General features: G+C 34.3%; 1 protein-coding gene across 1 annotated transcript in view; it reads right to left on the bottom strand.

Annotated features, from left to right (window-relative positions):
• Positions 1-24,781, bottom strand: part of LOC129755411 (ras-related protein Rap-2b-like) — an 88,118-nt gene that overhangs the window by 28,140 nt on the left and 35,197 nt on the right. The window lies entirely within an intron of this gene.

The following is a 24,781-nucleotide window of genomic DNA, read 5'->3' as shown; positions in this document are numbered from 1 at the left end:
GCTTGCTTTTTTTAATTTGAACAACTGGAAGTATATTATTGGAGACAAACGGAAAGAAACTAACTCATGGCTTTTTTAATAGCTGGTTTTTTATTTAATGAACGAGAAATTAATCAAACTCTCCATAAAACTTGCTGAAATCGAAATAAAATATATTAAATAAAATGTTAGAGTCCATTTTTTTATTTTTATATCATTAGATTTCAAAATTCTATCATTTTCAATCAATCATAAATATCTTCTTAAACCGAATGCACAATGTTTGGTAGTAATTTGCAAAACCAATCCTGTTAAGCTGTGTTAATCCAATTGAAATGATATTATTTAACTGCATAAGTTACAACTTAAACCATTCGAATAGAAGTCATGTACATTTGGAATTTTTTTTGAAAACTATCGCCTATATTTTGTAAGAATTTGTTTTCAGAATTTTATTAAAAAACTAATTTGTGTGGCTTTGAAATGTTTCTTTTGGTTTTAGGAATTCCTCAAATTTTTCTTACTTATTAACCTTAAAACCAAATTTTAGGTTATAAGGCCGGAACAAATATAAAACACCCTCTTTGATTTTTTTGAAAATCCGGAAGAGGGAAATAAATAAAGTTGAAGGTATTTCATTGAAAACATTTATAAATTCTTCAAAAAATCAAACATTTGAAAGAGCGAAATTCAAACTATAGAAGATGGAAACTGCAAAACCTTTTTTCGATTTTCAGATTTCGCGCAATTTGACTAATTTGATCCAATTTAGTGAAAATTTGAATCATTTTCATTATCTATCCCCTTGTGATGCTACAATTCCAAGTGACAAAAGAAGGATTTCAAATCTGTCGGGGCTTGTTTAGTGTTATTAATGAATGATTTTTTTGAAGTTAGCATATTCCTTGTTTTGTTCTTAATTCATGCTACTTTCGTTCCTACTACATCTTAAATGTATTTCACTTTTCCTTAGTTTCTTACAAATCGTCTTATCTTTCGTTCATCAGCCTTCTGTAGTTTTTCTGTAGCTGTCCCTTTTCTTTTATTTCATGATGTGGTATAACGATCGTCGATAAAAAATCCAGTAAAGATTCCTTTGGCAGTGTTTTAAAATTGAATAAAAAATAAATTAAACGATCAGGCTAACTTAAAAAAAAATTACTAAAAACTTTTTACAAGAAACTGATGGAAAAACAATATGAAATTTTTTGCGCTCTTCAAACTAAAATTTCTTTATTGATCTGTTTTTTTTCTGTTTCTAGTCAAAATATATGTTTTATCAGAAAGCTAAGCAAAATTTAGGCGAAAGTTCTCCATCATCGTTGCAGTGCACTGAACAGTGCGGTCGCCGCAGTGTTTGGCAATAAAGCGCTTTTTCGAAAACTAATCTTTTTTAACACTGTTTTTTACCAAAGGAAGTAGGACTCATGTAATGTCAATTTCTTCTAGAGAAGTGTTCTATAATCTCACCTTAGATCCTTTTTCTTAAGTCTTCATTTTAAACATTATCTCAGAAATAATAATTATAATTTAAGGAGTTGGTGTCATAAATACTATAGTAAGATAAAAACATCACATATTTGAATATCTATTCATTTGATCTATTTTTTAACCCGCTTCACAAAAGATTCAAACTACAGAACAAGTATATGAATTTAATTTTTTGATGTGTTTTGATTCATGCTCTCGTGATCTTACTTTGTATTTGAGGAGTATTGGAAAATATTATTTTTTTTAATTTCTTGCAAAATTCATTTCATTTCATTTCTATTTCGTTGAAGAGACTTCTAAACGAGTTTTAGAAAATTAAGTTGAGCATTAACTCAGGTTTGTAACTCTGATGTTTGATTTCAAAATCATTAAGCATTAAGCAAAAATCTTATGAGTAAGTGTGAATGTAGATAGTTTGAAGCATAAATTCGAATTCTCTGTTAGAAAAAAAAGGTGAGATGAAATGAAAACCTAAAATTATTTTTTTCTGATTTCGCATCTTATTCAACCCTGAACCTTCTTCAATACTTTTTGATTATCTTTTCATCAGAATTCATCAGAAACCATTATCGAATTTTTGTAAAACATTAATCGAATCTTGAAAACTATACAAAATTGTTTAAAAAAATATTTCAGTTTTAGTTTCATATAAAATCTCTTAAATTTTCTAAACTTTGAATTGGAAAATTATTCTAATTTTATTCATCCTTAATCTGAGTTTTCGTCTAGCTTAATTTCGGCATATTAATAAAAATCCTTTCACCTTTTATCCATTTATTATGAACTGCAATTCAACCTTCCCACGCCGTTTGACTTAATATTACCCGGAGCGAACTTCAAATCGTCATAACCCTTTCAATAAAAAAAATTGAAAAATATGAAATTTAGAACATATTACTTAATTCACGAGATACACAGTCTGTAGAAAAATTAATTAAAATTACCAACATGTCAGAAAAAAAAACTGCGAATATGACATATTTAAAAGATTTTCAAGATTTATTATTTAGAAGATTTATTCAAGTTTCTGAATATAAAAAAAATGAGTTGATGCAACTTATCGAAACGTCTGGATTCTGCTCCGAACGAAAAAAAAACCCTGAAAAGAAATCATCTCTAAACTCCCATATAAAAGATGTTCGGATAAAAAGTGGTCAACTTAAATTAGCCGTATTTTTATTTATTCATTCGTATAAAAAACCTGAACATTTTGTAGGTGTGTGTCTATAATGATGTTTCTTTTTGGCTTTTGACATAACGTCTTTAGTTTTAAAAATGGCGTCAAAGCAAGAGGAGCTACGATTCAGAATTTTTTACATGCGTCGTGAAATTCAAAATGAAAGATAGTTTGATTTTTTTAATAAACAAATACTCGATTTACACGCCATTTAGTCTGATCACTTTTTGATCCGAACACCCTTTATTCTGATTGCGCAGGTGTATTAAACTTTTTTTTATAATTTTCGAAAGTGTTAAAAATAAACCTTTTCAAACATATATAAAAACTAAGGGTCGCATGGAAGTTTAAGGCTACCAACCTGTATTTTCCAAAAAAAAAACTTTTATCTTTGAATTTCTGCTTTGCAGCGTTGTATTTCATTCAAAGTTGAATCGATTTTCAAAATTAAAATTTTTGTTTTAATTTGATAACATGATTATCATTTTCACTGAGTCCACTAGACTGGTCCAAATCAGACAAACAAAAGTATCAAACGGATTAAGGTTCCTTTTGAGATCCATAACGACTGTGCCGATTTTGGAAGCTCTAGGATTTGAAATGGGCTGTAGCAAAAAATTCAAAGTTTGTATAAAAATTATTATGGAAAAGTTACTTTTTTGTTCAAAAAATCTTAAAGCCTGACTGCTGCACTCAACTTAAATTATTCAAGCATCTTTTAGCTGAAGATTCAAGGAACAACTTTGCCAAAGCTCGTGAACCTCTAAGATGCGTTTTTCAAAACTGTAAAATTTATAGTATTATTTTTACACAATTTCAAATGGCGTCCCTGCACTGGACAATGGTAGGAGCCATTATACGTTGGAAACTAGCTGGCGTGTTTTCCCATATGCTGAAGTGTTTTCGAATCTTTAGTTGGTTAGTTAGATTCTCGTGAAAGTTGGTAGATATGCCGAATTTTTGGGCCGGAAATTGTTTCTGATAAGTTACAAACCCCTACCTTTTCGGAAAAGGGGAGACGAGGGTCCCATATAGAATTGACGTAAAATAACATATGTAGTAGAATTGGGTAGAAAATAATAAAGCACTACCAGGCAACACTCAAAATAGGGTGGGTAGACTCGAAAAACAGACAACGGCACAACTGCCGTGCATTAGGAGGTTTTCGCTACCTATTAGTAGGTTACCTAAATCGGATAGTTTAAGGGAGGGAACGAGACCCATTCATCAATCGAAAACGCTCACTGAAATATCTTCTTCAGTTGCTATCGAAATTCCGGTATCTGAATTTTTTTATACCGTGATTAAATTCAAGGGGATCTTTCGATTGCTTTGATTTTTTTTCGAATATCTAAACTTTTTAGAAAAAAATATTCTCGTTCTAAAAATAATGGCTAACCATTTCTGATATGCCGAAATTTTAAAAATTCTTAATAGAGGTTTCAAGCAGAGCCCTAAATACCATTTCTCTTTCCAGTTCTACTATTCCAGCCATGAATATGGATTTAAAGTCATTATCGAATTGACGGATTCTTAGGCAACAATGTCGAATTGCAACAATTATCGTATCGATAGACAATTTCTTCATCATCGTAATGAATGATGAAGTTTAATGTTTACTCGGTTATTCCACTTCCAAAAACTGTCCAAAGTAGTCAGCTTCATTACTCTAGCACAGGGATGAGCAACCCGCGGCCCGCGGGCCGCATGTGGCCCGCGAGACCCTTTTGTGCGGCCCGCGAAGCTTTTTTCAAATTTAACTCAACTTTTTTCTACAATGAATTCTTAAGAAAATTTATATGACTTGATCTAATATGCACTTATCTGTATTTGCCTCACAATCATTCGAATTGATAACATTTTTCTGGCATTTTAAGCATTTATTATGTTCCATTCAAGGCATAAATGCAATATTGTTTATTGGCATAACGTAATATTGTAGTTTTCTTTTTTATTAAGGATACATTTATCCAAATGACTCCTACCACTTTGAAAAGCCAAATCCATTTAAGTGAGTCGGAAGAGCAACCAAAAATAGGATGCTATTCATGATCAAAGGAATTTCGTGTCCGTTTGTGAAGTCATTATTTTCGTTTCAAGCTAAAATAAAGTTGTATGATAAAAGATTCGCTCAGCAGGGTTGTATCGCAAAAGCCCGACAATATTTACCCAGAATGAACCATTCCCCAGATTTTTTTTCCCAGAATGCACCATTCACCAGAAATTTTTGACCAGGATGGATCATATTTCCAGATTTTTTTCCCCAGAAAGAAACATTTTCTAGAATGCCACAAAACCTTATTTTTTTTCTTGAAGTTTTGTTTTCCTCTCTAGTTTAATCTTATTAAATTTTGTCTTACATTTTTTTTTTAAAAATTTCAAGTTATTTTATTTTTGAACCAGTATTGTATTTTGTAAAAATTTGGGTACTTTGATTTTATGCTTACTAGTGTGCCTTTCAAAAATCATTCAGAACATGAAAACCATATTGTGAATTTAACTTATTTTTTTTTTAGAAACGTCGCTGGTAAACTGACAATAAAACACAGACTTCCGACTATCTAGTACTTCACTTTTCTTTGTCAGAAGTCTTTCGGAAGTCGGAAGTTCGGACTTCCGAAGTAAACGCAGACCTAATAATAAAATTGTACGAACCCAATTTTTGTGGAATTTTTTTTTATTCTAGTTTGGAATAATATATTTGATTTTCTGGGAAATGGTTCCTTCTGGTGAAAAATTTTCTGGGAAATCATTCATTTAAGTAAAAAAAATTCTAAGAAAAAGTTCATTCTTAGAAAAAAATTCTGGAAAAGTGGTTTTCTGAAATTCTGGAGATTTTTAATTCTAGGCAAACGTTTTCGGCGAAATGGAGTAAAACCCTCAGCAGATATTTGTTTTCAAATTTATTCTATTCAATTCGGCTAAAAAGATTGTTCTGTTAGCATTCAAATACTGGCAAAAAAAATTAACCTTGTGAAACATTTTTTTATTTCCGAATATTCACAAAAATACGAAAATTCTATAAAAAAGCCTGGGGGATCGATTTTATGTTTTTTTACCAACATCAGCTGATTCATGTTGGTTAAAAAACCAAAGTTGCCAAAAAAAGTTCTTTAAAAAAACAATAGACTTCTGAAATTCGGTGATTCATTGGCAATTTTTCTGTGATACTGTTTTCAGACATTTGGATAGAAAATTTAAAACAAACATTTATAACAAGTTATATCACTTATAATTCGCATTCCAAATTATCAAAGTCATAGTATAGCTTTAAAAATTCTATGCTTATGATATCTACATAAGACTAAAAATTATGAAAATTTCGAAAAAAATTCTAGAATCAAGAATTCAATTTTGAAGGTAGTTGTTTAAAAATATATGAAATTGAACATTTTTCTGTAATTTCGACAACCTTGCTCATCATCTCAATGCAATGGTCCTGTTCGTGAGAATCAGTTTCGGAATCCTTCAGCAAATTACTCCGTTTTTTTTTCGGTAGAATTAAGCTCAAAGCTGTAATTATTTTTTATTGTTATAAATATAGGTTATCTGAATATTTCGATTCTAACTTACATAATATCCTTTCTGATTTTATTTATTTCACGAACAGAATAAAGTATTAGTAAGCAAAATTCTCTACAACTATAAATTCATTAGTTGGCAAGTGGAAATGGAAAATATATTTTATAAATTACTTTTTAGTGTTTAACACAACGTGTAGAAATCCTGCTTCTAATATGATGACTAATGGTCGACACGAGAGACTTAATTTTTATCGGCCACGGTGGCAGCTTGGAGATCGCTGAGTTTATAGCAAAGACCAGTGTTGCTATTTGCGCGCAACAGGTCCAATACAGACCTTCAAATAAAAAAAAACTGGGTTTTTCCCGTTTATTGGATAAAAAATCTAGGCTTAGAGGACCAGTTTTTATTGTGGAAAAAAATCACAAAAAGTCAATTAACGATTCAACGTCCAACGCTAAGAAGACGGTGATTTTTTAAAATATATGTTTTTTACAGTTTAATTTATCACTGTGGTAAGCTTCAGAAGATTTTTAAATAAGTGATGACGAAAAGTACCATCGGATTTAGCAAGACAGTTGTAAGAACGAATGTTCGCCAAGAAGTTCAATTACTTACAAAATTGATAGAATTAAAAAATGACAAAGAATAAGTGATGTACCTTTTCAATATCGGGTATTTGATAAGTCGTGTCGAATTTCTAGTTATAAGCACGTGAATTCGTTTTATCTTTCCTATTTGAGATTTGTTTTCATCAAAATTTGTAGTTATAAAAAATTATGTGAAGCTCTCCTAACTATTAAAAAAAAACTTATTTTAAGTGCGGCTCGCCGACAACATTTCAAATTTAAAGTGGCCCGTTGGTTCAAAAGGTTGCTCACCCCTGCTCTAGCAGAAATTTACACCCCAAACAGCCTCAACGATGACAAAAGCATTTCTCTTTTTTTCCCCGCCAAGCTTTTATTGATTGGCTCTGTTCGGAAACAATGCAATAATGGGGTGGGTACGTACATAAAAAAACCGAGGGGAGCCAAACTAGATAATGAAATATTCGCCATGTTTGTTTTGGTACCGTTCTGTCCTAAGTGATTTCGGGCCAGATCGGTCGGTCTCGTGCCAATTTCCTCTGGCCTTACCACCCTCAGTTTGTCAATCCACACTCCCCGGGCGTATTGAACCTTCTGTCCCTCGTTGATGAGGTAAGAGATAGTCTGCTAAACGTCCACGGTAAATGTCTTCAGTTGGGATACATTGCATGTTTCCAAAAATTGAAACGTCGTTCATGGAAGAACCTTCTAATAAGTGGTGCATTTTTAATGGGTATTAAAGCTTGGGCCACCTTTTTCAATTTTCTGCTCCCTTGATTGAGCGTTCGTTGAGTAATTTGGTTGTAAATCATCTAATATCAATTAGGAGTCCAATTAATTTAAAAATTTTAATAATTTTTCAATACAATAAAACTTTTTAAATGATGAAAGTATCAACTAATTCCACCAAGAGCTGATAAGAGCCTCCCCCATCATAGCAGATTTCTCTATCGAGAGCAATTTCCGCGAAAGGAATAATCCCCAGCATTACTCGTGGTTCAGTTGAAACAATCAGCCAGCATGTGAACATATCAGAACATGCATACATATGTATGTATGTATGTACCCATATTGGATTTTTATTTTCGAGAGAATCCATTACTGAAATTAATCCCGCTTCAAACGAGCACTATATTTGAGCAATGGAAAACATTCATGAGCTTATGAAATTTGTTTGTTAATTTGAATAAAATGTCGTAAAAAAGGGGCTGCCTCTCATAGAAAAAAAATAATGTAGGAAAAATTATGAAAATTGCGTTCAGCGAAATAAAAATTTAAAGTTTCGCTTGAGCGTTTTTTTGTATAGTAAAAGTAATGACAATGTGATGCTTTTTCTACCATCTGTGGAGGATTAATGAAATGATGAGTTGGTTAATAAAATATTATAAATAAATTTAATAAACAAAAATGATTGAAAGTGTAAATATTTAATTAATTACTTAATGTTTAACTCATAATTGAGTTTCGAATTGAAGCGTGTATATTCGGCCGACTTCCAGGGCGGCCAGCAAGCAAGAGAAAAATCAGTTGATTAACGGCCATTCTTGAAAACGGTTGCGTTTAAACTTGCGATTGTAATTTGTGGTTTAAAAAAGTTTAAAAATAGAAGACATGGATTCAACAGGCGGATTCGACAATGGCGCAGTGGAGTCTCCCTCCGCCAGGTGAGTAGAAATAAAAAAGAAAGTTACCGGAGAAAATTTCGTTTTTCTCAGAATTACTGTTGGGTAAAAGAGATTTTAATGGCGGAACTCCGACGCAAGGGCGGAGTTCCATGTAGTCGCAACGGTGAGAACTCTGACGCAAGGGCGGAGTCCTAGGTACTGGCAAAGTGTGATATTGAAAGTGGAAAGAAAAGTAATGAGAAAAAAATACCAGTTTGATAAGAAAAGTTCGAAAAAGGGTAACAAAAAAAAAAAGTGTGACTCTGACGCAAGGGCGGAGTCCTGACTTCAGGGCTGAGCTTTGACGCAAGGGCAGAGCTCTAACCCTATTGCAAAGCTCTAAGATCAGTGCAAAAAAAAAAAACTGAAGTTCTGACGCAAGGGCAGAACTCGAAAGTGAAGACTGAGCTTTGACGCAAGGGCAAAGCTCTTGAAAACAGAAAAGTAAAAAAAAGCACTTTGATGTTACTATTAGTTATGATTTTGTTAAATACTAAGGCGAAGTTCTGACGCAAGGGCAGATCTCGATTGTAAAAGCTGAACTTTGACGCAAGGGCAAAGCTCTAGAAAACGAATAAGTTTAAAAAGCACTTTGATCCAAGGCCGAAGAGCTAGTATGTTGTCACTATAAGTTTTGATTTTTTTTAAGTATTAACCGAATTTTAATATACAACATGATTTGTATATATGTACATTTATATTTCAAATGAAAATTGACTGTGAATTATGATCGATAAAATAATTAATGCTGGATGTATTTTGTTTCAGTAGAAAAAAGTTGTCTACGACCGAAGAGCGGTTGCGTAAACAACTAAGAAAGTTTAGGAAGGAAAACGAAACGCTGAAGGCTAAGCTTAACGAAAATTCAACACTGACAGAAAAAGAAGCCAACGATTACAGAGCAGCCCGTTCAAGCACGATGCGGTAATGATTCATCGACGATAAGCACTATTTCCCTAAGCACGATGGCTATTCAGGAATGTAAACCGTCCGAGGGAAATTCAGAAATCGACAAACAAACTTTTGATCAATGGAGAGAAACCTTCGAGGCTTCAATGAACTTGATTGGTGATCCGGATGAGCGAACAAAAATGTGTATGCTAAAAGTCAAAGCTGGTCCCAAAACATTCGAGGTTCTGAACAGTACAGTGACTGCACAAGGTATGCCAGACGAGCAGTCCAAGCCATATTCTAATGCAATTGCACGTTTGAATGGTTATTTTGGTGCACCATCCTACACAATGGCTCAACGAAGCAAATTACTGAACATTTTGCAAAAGAAAGAGGAGGACAACCTAAGTTTTGTTAGGCGCGTAGTTGCCGCTACTAAGGTTTGTGGTTATAAAGGAGCTGAAGAGTTGGAGGCTATAGTTCGTACAATCACGAAAGGAACCAGTGACAGTCACGTTCGCAGCATGGTTACTCGTATCTGGGTCAGACAAGGTTCTCTCAACGACATCATTGAAGCGGTTAGAGAGAGTGATATAGAAAGAATCAACGAAGAAGAATATCAGCGAGCTTTGGGCAATCGTTACAAAACTTCAGTAGCTGCGGTTTCGTACGAGCAAGGCCGTTTTAACTTTCGTCAGGATAGCTACCAAAATAGACCGGGTTATTCTGGAGCACAATACGACAGGTATTCAAACAGATACGACCAAACTCGGCCGCACAGGTATTCAAATAGATCTGATAGTTACAACTCGGGATTCAGTAATTATCAAACACCAAGTCAAGGCGGTTCGAGAAATGCCTACCCCCAGAACACCCTAGCAAAATTTCCCTATTCGAAAAATAGAAATCAGGAAGGTCAGTTTCGAGCACAACCCAATTGTGGAAGATGCAAAAGTAACAGTCACATCACTTCTAATTATAAAAAATGCCACTTCTGCGGTGAATTCGGACATATCGCACGGTTTTGTAATCATCCTTCGAATAATTCAAGAACGAATCCGAAACCATACAAACGAAACACTTCGCTATCTGAAGGCGCTCCGGCCAGAAAAATTGCAATGGTACAGGACGATATTGGAAACTCCGAGGAGCAGGATGACATCAAGGTAAATGTTGAAGACGTCGAGCCCTAACATTCAAAGAGCATACTTAGTTTATTATTTAACATACTGGATACTTTCTTTGCATCAATTAATCAACTATAATAAATGAATCATTATTAATAAAAGTTTGAAAAAAAAACCGACCACTAATAAATAATTTTCGAGACATTGAACTGTTCTATCGTTGATAATAGTAGCGAAAACGAATCAGCTTACCTGCAATTGGTCGAGCATTACAATTGAAATCTTTCCATTGAAATCCGTAGCTCCTTGGAGATTCAAAGAATGGTTAAAATCCACTTTGTCCAATTTTGTGTTCCCCAGACGTATTAATTATCGTGACATTAGTACTACGGGGTTATATGTTGCATCACAATCATAGTTACACAACTGAACGGGATGGAAATTCGTACACCACATAAGTTTTCTTCTTCACCACATAAGTTTTCTGTAAACACATAAGTTTAAAACTCTTTTCAATCGTTTCCTTCAGCAGCAGACTTACATTTTAATGTAAACAAAATGTTGCGATGTTTTTAAATTTTAGACAGTGCGATGTTTTATGTTTGCTTTCAGCGGTAACATATTAGTAGGGTGTATTAGTAAACGTTTAGTGGGTGCGTGTAAAAATATTAGATAAGTTCAAAAAAAAAAAATTAATAAATAAAAAATTTAAAAAAAAAATACACAAAGTATTAATTAAGTATGCTCATTGAATCCTTGCTGATTTTATTGAAATGAGAAAAGTTATATTAAACATGTTTAATTAAATTATTAGAAATAAAATAAATGTTGATTTATAGGTAATGTTCACGTCTCGTTTATTGGAGCCGAATAAACGATCAAACACGAATAGCACTCAGTTGAAAGCAATGAGCAAGTCTACAGAAGAAAGAGGGCAACCATTGCAACATGAAAGCGAGGCATTTATTACGGCTATAATTGCTGGGGTCGAAGTCCGTTTCTTTATAGATTCGGGAGCTCAAGTCAACACCATTACAAAAAATTATTTCGATTTGATTCTTAAAAACGAGTCATCTAATAATCTTTTGTATGATCTGAAGTACGGATCGGATAAGTCTCTGAGAGCATATGCTAGCCAAAACAAAATTGATGTATTAGCAACGTTTTCAGCTGAACTTTATATTTCCGAGGATAGACCAATTTATACAGAAGAATTTTACGTTGTCGAGGAATCAAGAGCCTTGCTGGGTTTTAACACTGCTTCAAGGTATAGTGTGCTCATTGTGGGTCTTAACGTACCATTGTTATGCTTGGACAATTCGATATGGAGGTGCGAATTGGGAATAATCAATTCGGTAGCTACAGATAAAATTAAAGAGTTTCCCAAATTTAACGTTTCTCCTGTCGTTCTAAATTATGACAAGAATATGCCTCCTTCACGTAGAGTGTTTACTCACATCCCACCAGCCTATAAAGAATTAACCAGCACAAGACTAAGACAGCTTCTAGAAACAGGCATTATTGAAAAGGTAACCGAGGACATGGATAAGGCTTTCTGTTCTTCTTTGCTAGTCGTCCCAAAAGGAAAGGACGATGTGCGGCTGGTTATCGACTTACGTGGCCCTAACCGGTGCATATATCGTACACCTTTCAAAATGCCAACGTTCGAGTCGATAATTATGGAACTTCATGGATCAACCTATTTTTCTACGATCGATCTTAAAAGTGCATTTTTCCACGTGGAGCTTCATCAAAATTCACGCCATCTGACAAACTTCTTCGCCGGTGATGGGTTATATAGGTACTGCAGACTTCCATTTGGTCTGTGCAATGCACCAGACACGTTTCAGGAAATTATGCAAACAGTTGTCCTAGCTGGGTGTCCTGGAACTGTAAACTACCTCGACGACATTTTGGTAGTGGGAAAAACAAAAGATGAGCATGACGTAAACTTAAAGATCGTTTTAGATTCCCTCTGTAACCACAATGTACTAATAAACTACGAGAAATGCTGTTTTGGTCAGAAGTCGGTAAAGTTTCTCGGATTTACGTTGTCTGATAAAGGTTGGAGCATCGAAGAAGAGAAATCTAAAGCATTGCAAAATTTTCGTAAACCAAATACCCAACAGGAGGTGAAGAGCTTCTTAGGTTTGGTTAACTTTGTAGAGAAGTTTATTCCGCATAGGGCAATTTTATTGGAACAGCGATTTGGATCAAGAGTTTGAGCACCTTAAAAACGAAGCTTGGAAAACAATAAGGACACTGGGTTACTTCAATAGGGATGACAAGACAGAGCTCTACACGGATGCTTCTCCGTATGGCTTGGGTGCGGTCCTGATACAAATTAACGATAAGGGAACAACTCGAGTGATAGCGTGTGTTTCGAAGGCGCTCACGTCAGCGGAAAAGAAATATCCGCACACTCAAAAAGAGGCAATGGCTATTGTCTGGGCGGTCGAAAGACTTTCTATCTACCTAGTTGGAAAATTCTTCACTATTAGATCGGACGCAGAAGCAAATACTTTCATATTCAATGGAGAGCATAGAATAGGACGAAGAGCAGTAACTCGGGCCGAGGGCTGGGCTCTGCGGTTACAGCCTTTCGACTTCGTAGTAGAACGGGTTCCGGGAGAAATGAACGTCGCAGATGCATTGTCGCGCTTAGTGGTTGGTTTACCAGAGATTCCGTTCGATGATTCGTACGATAAACATCTCTTACACTATTTGGACGGTGGAAGATTGGAAATAACCTGGGACGAAATATCTGCGGAAGCTGAAACAGACGAAGAACTCATAGCAGTAAAAAATGCAATCAAAACAGGGTGTTGGCCAGAACGTTTACGACGATACGAAGCAGAAAAACATAATTTAAAATTCCTCGGTTCCATGGTCTTCAAAAATGAGAGTATAATCCTACCACGCTCTCTCAGAGAACGAGCTTTTGAATCAGCACATCAGGGACATGTCGGAATAGTATCTGTTAAAAAAATTCTTCGCGAATACTTCTGGTGGCCCAATATGAGCACGTGTGCAGAACAATTCGTCAAAAACTGTGAAACGTGCTTACTTCTCTCACGTAAAAATCCTCCGGTTCCTCTCACTAGTAGGAGACTACCAAATGGTCCTTGGGAAGTCTTACAAGTAGACTTTTTTACAGACCATGATTTTGGAAAAGGAGAGTTCCTAGTATTAGTTGATACCTATTCAAGATACCTATACGTTGTTGAAATGGGTAAAATAGATGCTGAGAGCACTAATGAAATTCTCATGAAAATTTTTGCGGAATGGGGCCTCCCACTTGTATTACAAAGCGATAATGGTCCTCCATTCCAAAGCGAAAAATTCGTTTCTACGTGGGAAGGAAAGGGAGTGAAGGTTTGGAAGTCAATTCCTTTGAGCGCTCAAACCAACGGCGCAGTAGAACGGCAAAATAGTGGTATTAAAAATGCCCTTGCTGCAGCTAGACTCGATGGCCGGAACTGGAAAGATGCATTGCAACAATATGTACATATACATAATAAAGTAAGGCCACTTTCACGGTTTGGTGTTACGCCGTTCGAATTATTAGTCGGCTGGAAGTTCAGAGGAACATTTCCCTGTTTGTGGGAGCAAAAAGATAATGACTCTGTGGACCGTCAAATGGTTAGAGAGCAAGATAAATTTTCCAAATTACAAAGCAAAAAGTACGCGGACAATCGAAGAGGTGCTAAGTATTCAGATATTAACCCTGGAGACACTGTAATTATAACCCAACCAAAGAAAAGAAAATCAGACTCAGTATTTGGATCCGAACGGTATACAGTTGTAACAAGAGAGAATGCAAGAGTCGTAGTCAAAAGTAAAAGAGGCGTGCAGTTTACCAGGCATGTTGATGAAGTGAAACGTGTTCCAACAATGATTGCGGAAAAAGAGCCAACACATAGTTCAAATAATGACGACGAAATTTTAGATGATCATCAGCCAAATGAACGGCCAAAACGAATTCCTAAGCATCCGGAAAAGTTCAAAGATATGATTCTTTATTCTATATTCAACTAACAACGATCGTCGGGCGGTATGAAAACAGAATACAAGTATTGGAAAATATTTCAACTAAAATTTTGATTTTCTTTTAGGTAGAGAGTAGAGGAGGAGATGAATGTGGAGGATTAATGAAATGATGAATTGGTTAATAAAATATTATAAATAAATTTAATAAACAAAAATGATTGAAAGTGTAAATATTTAATTAATTACTTAATGTTTAACTCATAATTGAGTTTCGAATTGAAGCGTGTATATTCGGCCGACTTCCAGGGCGGCCAGCAAGCAAGAGAAAAATCAGTTGATTAACGGCCATTCTTGAAAACGGTTGCGTTTAAACTTGCGATTGTAATTTGTGGTTTAAAAAAGTTTAAAAATAGAAGACATGGATTCAACAGGCGGATTCGACACCATCAAACTCTCACTCACACATAATTTGTGAAGCATTGATTCGCACAATTCAACATAATTTTCACAATTCTAGCCTAATGATTTTTGACTAATTAATGACCTTATTCAGAAAATAATTGAAGAAGTACACATTTAAGAATCATTATTCTCGACTCGATTGCCAATTTCTATCTTATTTCATAAAACAGCGATCACAATTAGGAGCAAATGATAAAGATTTGTGAAGGTAAAACATTGAGTGTTGTATTGTTTTACAAAATATAGAAAATTTTAACGTTCCTAGGAAGAATGTTAAAGCTTACTTTTGGTTTGATTCTCATTGGTAAAAAAAACTTAATTGGCATTTCTTTTGTGGAGAATTATTTGACACTCCAAATTCTATAATGCAAACGAATCATGAGAAAGAGTGTCTCGTTGGGTGATCAGCTTCAACTCACAGCGATGTTTTTTTTTTTTTTCATAATTCAATGTCCTATTCAATTTTATTTCTTAAGCTCAGTAGTTTGACTTTACCCGTTTTGATAATAAAATAGAATGAGAAACCCTTTTATTCTTAGCTGGCAGTATTAACCAAACACGTGTGATTTCAGTTTATGGTGTTGGTTACATTCCAGCTTTTTTGCAACCCAAATTTAGCTGACAGCAGTGGGTTGTGGTCTTCATTCGGATAATTGAATTAAGGTTGAACTCAAAATAAACTGGCCTTTTGATTAAAATTTCGCTGTTCGGCGTATGCTAGCTTTGTTCAGGATCATAAAAAATTTAAACTCGATGGAATGATATAAAATAAATTTATAAAAAGTCCCTATAAAAGATATCTAACTAAATAAAAGTTTAAAAAAGAATTCTTAGTCATTTTGTATTGTTAAATAAGAACTAGCGTCCGAGTTTTGTATAAGACTTCGAATCGTTTATTCGATCATCAAATTCTACAAAACTTTTATCTTGCAGTTGGAGTTCAGATAAGATTCCAACAAATTTCGGTTATTCTTTTACCAAGCGCCTAGCGCTTGGGATATTCTTGCCGTCTACATAAAAAAAAAAACAAAGTATAGCAACTCTTTCAGTGAAAACTTCACCAAACGCTTAATAGATTTCTCCCGAAAAAACTGCAATCATACGTTCAATGTCACCCTTTTTGGTTCACTTTCAGCCAAAAAAAAAATGACATCAAAAACGCAAAAAGGGTTGTCGCTTGCAATTCCCATGACGATATGCATGCATGCTCCCAGCAAACAGATCACTACTCACCTACCCACACGTGTCAAGCGTTTTCCGTGAGTCCTGTTTATTTTTTTTTCTTTCGTGTGTTCATCTCGTTTGCATCACATCCGGCAAAACCAAACGCACCATGAAATGAGAAAACTTTTAGCCAGGTGGAAATGCACGTGCCGCCATCCCGTGGGCAAGGGGAGGTCTCCTAAGTTCTCTGTTGTGATTTCGACAGTTCAATCTCTCGCCAAGCGCGGTCCTATGCGCTTAAAATAAATGAATTTCGGGTGAAAGGGAGGCATACATGGTCTGGGAAGCGAGTTTGGAAAAACAAATCGAACCGTTTATCGACGATTTGTTTTCAGAAAAAAGGGTAAGTGGTTAGATTGAGTGGAAAAACGCTTGATGGATGCTTGAAAAATACCTGAGATCCACTTATGTGAGAAATTCCATAAAAAAGTTCCTTATAATTCTCATAATTTACGAGTTACAATTCTTACAGATCTCAATTCAGAGGGTGGACCACCTTCCACCTACACTAAGGTTGCCAGAATTTTTTCCACTCCCATCCGGGCCTAGCAATTCCGGGCATTTTTTCAAAAAAAACCTGGCAAAATCCGGGCATGAATTTCAATTTTTCAAATCCAAAAACCGGACAAAAACCGGGCAAAATTTAGGTGTTATAATAAAAGCAAAGAATAAATGCAAAAAAATGAAATTCATATTTTATTAATGTAATTGCAGACTTCCAAAAACTTTTTGGAACACTTAAATATTTAAAGGTTTATAAAAGTAAATCAGCGAAATTATTTGAAACAACCGTTGAAAATTTCCACACCGTTAATCGATTTTGCTGAAACTTACTCAAAAACTTTGTTTTTTTTTGGTTTCTTTGTGAAAATTGTGAAAAAGTCCGGGCAATAACCGGACTTTTTTCACAATATCCGGGCAACCGGGCCGGACCGGACTTTCTCGAAATTTTGCTTCAAATATCCGGGCAAACCCGGATAAAACCGGGCAATCTGGCAAGCTTAACCTACACCCATAGAAAAGGTTGCAAGAATCCAATGCCTACTTAGCAAATCTCTGTGCCGAAACTGTAGGGGAAAGTCGGGTAAGACCGTCACCGTAAGGAAAAATCGCAATAGAAAATCATCAAGAATGTTTTTATAGCAACTAAAACGTGCTTGCAAATTACACTTTTCAAAAATGATCGAATAAAATGCACACTTTGTAGAAAAGGTACATTTTTCTAAAAAAATGCTGTAAAAATACATATTTTGGTGAGTTAAGTATTTAAGAATGTTTTAGACCAAAATGGAACCATCTGTTTCGAGTGCAAGCGAAACAGTGTGAAATTCCGTATTTTATAGGCATTGTTTTCACCGGGGATCCAGTTTTTACAGTTTTTATGGCCTATTTGGACTTTTGATGGCATATGCAAGATCAAACTGACCAAAATCGAATTGACCAAAATTCGCCAATTATCCTCTAGACGGTTAAAAGAAGCCTATTAAACACTCCACTTGAAAACGGATGAAGTTTTCGAAAATGTTGCGCGTTATGAACTATTTTCTGATTATAGGAAATTACATCAAATATTGGATCTTCAAAGTTTTTGTATGTTTTGTTTACTAGGGTAGGTGTACCCTCCTCTGTCGTATCCCTCTTATTCGTCTTAATTCATGAATGCATGTTTTAGAGCCGAAAAATCACTTTCCACTTTAATAGGCAACTTCACATGATAAACTTACGCCTGTGAATTTATTTTCTATCACAAATTTGTCACTTTTAAAACTATTTTTTGAGATATTTGATTTTGAAATCTCGAAGTGAAATTAATTATTGGCACACTCCGCCATATTGAAAGACGAACTTAGTGATCCCCCCAAAGTGTTTCTTTGTTTTAACGCTTCCTGTCAATGCATATAACAATCCAAATCATCAAATTCAACAGAAAAGTGTTGGAATAAAATTAGAAAAATGATTTCAAACTATTCTGAACTATATAAATTTGTCAATATTCGATTGAAATCGAATCGCTCGGCCTCCATAATTCGTCGTAATTTTGCGACAGGAATAGGAAACCGTTTTGCAAGAATTGGAATTAGACCGGTTCATTTTTACTATATTTTGATTTCTAAGTAATCACAACACAATAAAGTAATTTTGAAGCTAGGAACTAGATGCGCTGGGAGATAAGTGCAAAAAGTCTTTTAATATTAATAAATTACTTGAATGTATTCAGCATTGCTTATAATGCATGGTTTTAAATTAACATAGAATTGAGTGGTTGGTGTTTTACAAATTATTTACTATCAGTACCGTGCATAATTTAATAGACGTTTGAGTGCACGCAAGAATATCTCCAACTTTACACATTTCTAACGTTCAACTCCAATGACATTGTTCCTTCATAATTTTATATTTTAACATTTGATTATTTTTGGTTCGATTATCTGATGTCACTAAACCTCTCTCAAGTATTTGAAACATTAGATACATCAATTATAAGAAAATTAGAATTTTTCAACTTCTTTCATTCAAACTGCAATATCTTACATACGACCAAACGCTTCGCTCTACAGAATGTTCACTGAGAGATCCTTGAAAACTAAAACTTAAACTTCTCCAGTTTTCAGAAATTCTCTAAATGGGAATCAATAACTACTCGAGGAAAAAAAATCAATTCCTGCACCGATAACCTCGATTTCTATTGAATTTTGACGATGCATGGAAAATCGATGCAAAAAACTCCCGTTTAAGTTCAAAATGACAAGAGAATTTAGATGAATGAATTATTTAAACTTTGAATAACAGTTCACGAGTCTCTGGTTTGGATATCAATACAAGTTTGGATAAAAAACATCGGAAGATATGATTTTTTGTACGTAAAGTCGTTCAAAATAAAACAAAATCGAACCCCTTTTTTATGCTGATTCCTACCATATAAGTTTTAAAACTTGACTCATGTTTGCTTCATATTTTATAAAATCTCAGTGAATTTTCAACAAAAGATGTTTTGTCATTTTTGACATATTACAGTTTGAATGAAAAAGTCAAAAAGTTTTATCGCTCGTAAAAAAAACTCGAATAGATGAGCTGAACCAGTCTAATGCGCATTACACGCATCAACGTAGTGTAGCTTTGTTTCGATATCCTTCGCCAGGGTTCCCACATGTATAGGAATACACATGTTGACAAAACGCAAATGTGATTCTGCCTCTCCTCAAATGTCTTACTATTCAGTCTCATTACGTAGAAAAACATATAGTTCTATTAAAAATGTTGATGTTCTTTAAATATGGGTAGTTTCTGTGTAAATTTGTGCATTGTAATTTGTGTTAAATGTCTGTATGAATGTTATGAAATTTTATCTTACAGACAAATCCTGGATCATGGCAGCCCTGTCCGTTGGAGAGTGTGTTGGTAGAAAATACATTTGCAGGGTGGATTCAATTTGTAAGGTCTAATATTGTGCTGCCTGCAATTGCCTTAGCCAAGCAATGGTACCTAGCTACAATAACGCTACCTTGAGATTTCTCGGCAAGACCATTTTATTGCGACTTAGATCTTATTCGAACTTTGCAGTTATCCTGCGCGGTTGATCCGTGCGAAGTAAATAATAACATTTGCAGGAACCGCAACCGCAAAATTTGAAATCTATACCTCATGAGAGAGGAATAGTTTGAGACAATTTCGGTATAATTGAATAGAAGGTATAATATTTTGCTGCCTGCAGATGCATTAGCCAAGCAATGGTAGACCTGTTTACAATAAAGCTATCCTAGTTTCATGGCTTATTGCGACTGGTTACTTGAAAGAACTTCTGCTGTTATCCTGTGCGGTTGATCCGTTCGATGTAAGCTAATACCAATTGCATGAACCGCAAACGCAAAATTTTAAATGTATTTCTGAAGAGGGTGGAATAAATTGAGACAATTTCGGTCTCCTCGTACGACGGAATTAGGAACCTGGTACGACAATGAAGGAACTTGAATGAGGAAAATAAATCATAAATTGACTAAAAAGTACGTAATGGATTGATCTTTTTCCTTCATAGTTTCATAAAACAGTATTAGAAATATAGTTCAATTACTAAACATCAGTTTTAAACCAACGTGGAAGGCAATTCTATTGAAATAATGAAAAAAGCTTCCTTAAGCCGTTGTCTTAGGGTCCTTTACCCTACTATGAGACCTTGGTTGATGTAAATACACATAGGGTTATTAAAGTGTTGATACACTTAGGCAAACATATTCCCATCATTAGATTTCTGCGAAAAATTGTTATTTTCGAAATACTCAAAGTGTCCGTTTTACCCGCTATATCCGACTTACCCGACATTCCCCTACCAAAGATGGTATGATTGGAAAAGCACTATTGGCATAAAGACTCGAGCTCCCAAGCAAAATGATGCATGACCACTACATTCAAGTGAAACAAGAAAAGCATTTTAAGGGATTTTCATCCTACTGGATAATCCACCCGAAAAAAATATAGTAAGAATCGAACTCACTGCAACATCTCATTTCAGCTTGCTAGTTCTGTATCTTACCCAGTACACCATCCGAATCGGTTAGCAAACAAAAGTTTACTGTCATAGTCGTTCCGCTCCCGTCGATTAAAAAAAATTGAACTGCATTGGTCGTCCGCCGTTTGGCTGATTGTTTCCATCCTGATTTGTCTTGTGATAGGATATGGGATATGTTTTATTTGGTTTCTTGGCCTGAAGTCATATGCAATGCGGTCGCGCTGGGAGGACAATGCCAGTTATTAGAAAGCTTTAAAATGCCGGTTCGGAATGGAATCTTATACCAATAATTCCATCTCCACGGAAGTTCATTATTGAAGTAGAATCTGATTTGTGTATAAATGCTTTAATTTATGTCTTATAATTCTACTTTGAATTTCATCACTCGGCGAAATGCCTAAAATTAAATTAGAGGATTAAGGGGTTCAACACGTTTTTCATTGTCAACTGATTGAAGTTTATTTACTTTTTTTTCCATGATTTACTAGCAAAAGTCAAAACCTATGCGACTTCTAAAATATCAAAGAATCAATTCGTATTTTGCAAACTTTTTTTTTCGGGAAAGTTGATCATTCAATTTAAATATTTATTTCAAAAATCTTTGTGCATAAATAAATTCAATAAGTTTTCAACTAATTTTAGGTGTTTCCTCTAAAACAAGACTGATGTCAGAAAAATAGAAACAAAATTATTACATATTAGGAATCAGCGCCCCCAAATTATTAAATTGAGCTGTTAAATTCTTTGCTCCTCGGAAAATGTTAATTTCGTTGCCTCGTCTCTTCAAGGTTCAAGAAGCTTTCTCAGAATTTTTAGCAAACAATACAAAATATTTCATAAAGTATCATGAAAGCAAATACTTAAAGTTACAACTTCTAGAACTGATGTGGAAGCTGATAACATGAAAATTTTCAGCACAGAGTCTTTGGAATACTTGAAATTTTCCAAAATTTCTTAACCAAAAATATTAGAAATTCCAACGATTCTGGAAATCTTTGAAAACCTGCATCAATATTTTCTAAAAAACAGCTATTGTGAATAGAATACAATAGTTATGCTTGTTGAAACAATCCTAAGAACTCTTAAAAAATTGAATCAACAATACAGAAAATTGCAATAATTTAAATCTACACATCACATCAATAGCAGAAAGAATTCTCTTAACAGGTTTAAGGACCACAAAAATAGCCTGATTTTAATCGCTTTAAAATAACGATTTTCATACCGATTTTTTGGATTTCAATACCGGCAAAAGATATTATTAGGTTTCAAAAAAAAAAAAACGATAAAAATGTGGCAGGAGTTAATAAAAATCATTTGATCCTTCCTTAAAATCACATAGTTGAATGCTGTCAAAACAAAGACACATTCGATTTACGTGAGAATCCAGTGATCAACCAAGTACAGAGGGATTTGGTGCATTCTATGTGATGTTCACGTAAACCTGAGTGAATAATTCACTAAAAATCTTTGTGAAGGAATATCGGTTCTCAATATGGCGCGGATCCGACAGTTTGTACATAAAGACAAAAAAAACCTGAGTGATAGAAAAGCTGATATTCATTTCGTAAGTAGTAGAATTTTGTTGTTTTATTGCTATTTACATCTTTTTTTTTTCAACAGGATTTGAAATTGAGGCAGCTGAGATGGCCAAGCTACCGCTATAGAGAAAAATAACACCATTTTTCGACGAGTGTTCAATGAATTGAGTGAAGTGAATTATTAAAAGTGTCAGTTTAAAAGTTTAAATGAGATTTGCATATGTTATGCAAGTGCAAGTGTTACATTATTTTGTTGTAACAAAGTATTCTTTTGAAATCAAAACATTTTCATTTAAAATATTCGAAAAAAACCTCCATACGTTAATATGAAAATTACGTGAATAGGCTTCACGTGATTTTCATGGTGGCAAAAATCTATGTACATTTTCACGTTGCGTTCATGTGAAGAATTCTTTCGGTGTATGTACAGAAAATGGCTTTTAACCGTAATCCGTAAAGCGAGGAAGGACACAGTTCTGTTTTATATTTAACGATAGATGATTCTCGACTCAAACTTTTCGTAGCCTTATATTGCCCGTTGCACCGAAAAGTTTAACAAAAAAGCGATTCACGTGTATCAAAATGAAACGATTTAACGCTGTTTTGATAATCCGCAGTCCGCAAGAGCGCAGTTAAGTTTAGTGCGCTACGCAGGTGATCGTAGGGCAGCGTTGGTATCCGGAATCAAAATTTGAGATACAGATTTCAATGCAGATTTTTGAGATTTTCTACAGATTTACCAGATTTTTTTTTTATCTCGAATATATAGATTTTAATGTGGCAACGCTGCTTTATTTCATATGCGTAAAAAATCATTCCACATTGTTGGACCAACACATTCAAATATCGTCCGGCGCTGTAGACCGCCGTTTTTTTCCTCAGGAGAGAGTGAATCGGAAAGATTGCATTTGCTCATTGAATCTGTAGATTCTGTTATGTGAGACGACATAATGACAAATGACAGCAAAAAAAAAACAAAGATTATAAACAAAACAAAAGTAGTGCAAAATGCATCAAAAACCTGAGAAAAAAACTATGAAAAAAACTAAAAATAGTCGGAAATCAACTTAAAATAACGTTAATGTTAAAAAAAAAATAAGTATTTTGTAAAAATAAGAGAAAAAAGTTTCAGAAAAAAAACCGTTCGATTTTGGCAACATTCGATTTCATGTTGCCAAAAACGAACGGGGTCAGTAGTGACCAAGAATTAGAATCACAACTGAAAAATGGTCCTTACACAAAGCCTGTTTAGCTTCCACATGTTAAAACATGTTTGGCAAAATTCTGTGGAAAAAACCTTCAGAATTAGGTAAGGAGTTGGTTCTTATAAGATTTTATCAGTTTTGAATATCACATGAGAGCACGTCATAAGTGATCCATCTTGAAACGTGTTTTTCCTTCAAGTCGAAATGTGCATTCAAAATATAAAGTTTACTTTAAATTTATAAATAATATTTTTGTCGATACAATTAAAAAAACTCATAAAAAAACGGAGCATTTTTGAAAGCCAAATTAGCTTCATCAAAACAGTTTTTTTTTATTTTTTTTTTCAAAATTAACTTAGAATCTTTAAACTATTGGTCCTGTGAAATGGGCCAACCTGCAAATAATTACCAAACAATCCAACCCGGAAATTCTTGGAACTATCCTAAAATAGGTGAACCCGGGGTTGTTCAGTTAAACTTCATCAGTGGTTTAACCATATTGGGCTATGGTACTAACTACCCAAGTAACACCGATTATTTTATAGGACTTCCCAAGCCTCTTATGAAACCAAAACTTGGTCTACTAGCCTGCTATAAAACTTTATTTGTTACTTGGGTAGGCAGCTGGTAAACCATGTCTATTTTGGGCCTAGTTGATCCCTGCTTAAAACAACGGCTTTTCTATTTTCGGCACAACATGAATGCATATTGAACGCTTCAGATGAACTGTATCATGCAACATGATACATGGAAAGAGCGTGTATTTTTGGAGCTTCTCTTGTGAAAAACAAACGAATCGAATAGTACTTTTTTTCCCATGTACTGTAATTTAATTTTTTGCTGAATATCAAAAATGGTGTTCAAAAATCAAGTACAATACCATTTTTTACATCTGAAAAAATATTTCATACATTCAAAGTTTCAAAGATTGAAGGTCATATTTTGAAAATTAAAATACAGCTTGACACGAATGTTCATTTTATTTACTCGAAGGGTGAGTTTTTATATCGGTCCTGATTATTTACTTCGTGAAATGATGAAATAACTTTCAATTGTGAGGACCACGTGCCAAAAATAACGCCTACAGCAGTGGTTCTTTTGCTGGTCGATTCCATTAAAAGTTGTGGGTGATGAACGCGCCACAATAATTAATGTTTATGATTATGAATACGTCTGCTAATATAATTTAACTGTATTTAATCTTTAGCGAGTCTTATATTGTAAAGAATGGTTTGAATTTAAATTTTCAATTATATAAACGTGGTTTGATTTGATTAAGTTGATCTTCAAAAAATATTTGAGTGCCACAAAAAAATCCCCTTAAGGTAGGCAACTTATTGGAAAGCACCACCAAAACAAATCCCGAAAATATTGATCCCAGTTTAATGACGTTGACCTATGCTGTTGTTCAGAGTTC

Source organism: Uranotaenia lowii, chromosome 3 (genome assembly GCF_029784155.1).
Source record: "Uranotaenia lowii strain MFRU-FL chromosome 3, ASM2978415v1, whole genome shotgun sequence".
Lineage (NCBI taxonomy): Eukaryota > Metazoa > Arthropoda > Insecta > Diptera > Culicidae > Uranotaenia > Uranotaenia lowii.
Note: the sequence above shows the minus strand (reverse complement) of the source record. Positions and strands in the feature narration are given on the sequence as shown.